This window comes from Delphinapterus leucas, chromosome 7, assembly GCF_059928025.1.
Source record: "Delphinapterus leucas isolate spDelLeu-1000000601 "Yukka" chromosome 7, BTC_Dleu_Yukka2, whole genome shotgun sequence".
Taxonomy (NCBI): domain Eukaryota; kingdom Metazoa; phylum Chordata; class Mammalia; order Artiodactyla; family Monodontidae; genus Delphinapterus; species Delphinapterus leucas.
Window position 1 is genome coordinate 43,750,783 of NC_143135.1, and position 1,750 is coordinate 43,752,532.

The following is a 1,750-nucleotide window of genomic DNA, read 5'->3' on the forward strand; positions in this document are numbered from 1 at the left end:
AGCAAATTCAGTTGCCAGTAAACATACGAAAAGGTGCTCAAATTCATTAGTAGTTAGAGAAATGCAAATTAAAGTAATAATGAGGTTATTCATTACCTCTACCTGATTGTTAGAAAGAAACAGTAGTGCCAACTACTGGGATGTAGAGAAAAAGGTACTTGCATACTTTGCCAAAGGAAATATGAATTATTTCAGTCCTTTTGGAAAGAGATCTGGCAACTTCTTCTAAAAATAAAAATATATCTTTTCTTCAACCTAGCGTTCTCTTGAAGACTTTCTTTTATACAAATGAACCCATCCTGATTTGAAAGGATTTCTGTAAGCTACTGTGTTTTTTTGTTCTCTCTCTTTTTTCTTGGCTACAGAAAGCTTTATTTTTCCCATTTGGTCCAAGGCTTGGGAGAGGGCTCCAGGGCAGTTAAAAAGCTGCGAGATGGCTTCCCTGGTGGCGCAGTGGTTGAGAGTCCGCGCGCCCATGCAGGGGTCACGGGGTCATGCCCCGGTCCAGGAAGATCCCACATGCCGCGGAGCGGCTGGGCCCGTGAGCCATGGCCGCTGAGCCTGCGCGTTCGGAGCCTGTGCTCCGCAACGGGAGAGGCCACAACAGTGAGAGGCCCGCGTACCGCTAAAAAAAAAAAAAAAAAAAAAAAGCTGTGAGAAGCTGCAGAGACGGGACTGCAGGCAGAAGCCCTGACGCCAGAGGGGCTCCTCAGAGGCCGCTGGGCTCCAGAGGCTCGCTAGTCACGATTGAGGGCGAGCCTTTCAAAGAGATACTCGTCCAGCCCAGCCTGGGGATCAGCCAGCCTGCGGAGGTTGGTCAGGTGATCGCCCATCTTCTTGACGGCTTTTACCTGCTCATCTAGGAAGTGGCTCTCCAGGAAGTCACAGAGGTGGGGGTCTGCGCGGGCAGAACCCACGGCATGCAGATCCAGAAGGGCCTGGTTCAGGTTCAGGTTCAGGTTCTCCCTGAGAACGGCGGCTTCCACAGCGTCCTGGGTTTTACCCCACTCATCTTGCTATGGCTTCTGCCCGTCCTGGAAAAGGGCGTGGCAGCCGCACTGGTTTTGCATTTTCTAGAGACGCTGGGCGCCCTCGTGCGTCTGCTCTGTCAATTCATGGAAAAAGTGGACCATGCCCTCCAGAGCCACATTGTCGCGGTCAAAATAGAAGCCCAGAGAGAGGTAAGTGTAGAAGGCCCGGAGGGGCACGTTGGCCAGGCGATGGACAGCGGCCTCCACCCCAGGGGAAAAATTCTGACGAATTTGGGAGCTCATGTTAACGGGTAATAAGGAGCTAAGCTCAGAAAATGGTGTTAGCCGGTCCTGGAGGCCGAGGATAGCTGAGTGGCTGGTTCCCGAGGTTGCGACTGGCAAAAGGGTTGGAGGGTGGTTGGAGGCTGGAGGAAGGGGCGTTGCTGGGTCTAATCTGGTCAAACACCGCGGAAGTAAGAGACAGAGCCGGGGACTGCCGAGTGCACTGCAAGACTAAGATATTGTTAAGTGAGAAAAACAAGGTGCCAGGAAATGTAGATAATATGATTCAATTTTTATAAGAGAAAACTTCCCTGGAGGTCCAGTGGTTAAGAATCCGCCTTGCAATGCAGGGGACGCTGGTTCGGTCCCTGGTCGGGGAACTAAGATCCCACATGCCTCGGGTGCAACTACTGAGCCCGCGCACCACAGCGAAAGATCCCGCGTGCCACAACAAAGACCCCATGCACCAAGGGGGGAACGCGGCAGTGGGTGGGGAT

General features: G+C 52.3%; 1 pseudogene; it reads right to left on the bottom strand.

Moving 5' to 3' along the window:
- Positions 1 to 659: 659 nt before the first annotated feature.
- Positions 660 to 1,389, bottom strand: LOC111165281 (ferritin light chain pseudogene; annotated as a pseudogene).
- Positions 1,390 to 1,750: the final 361 nt, after the last annotated feature.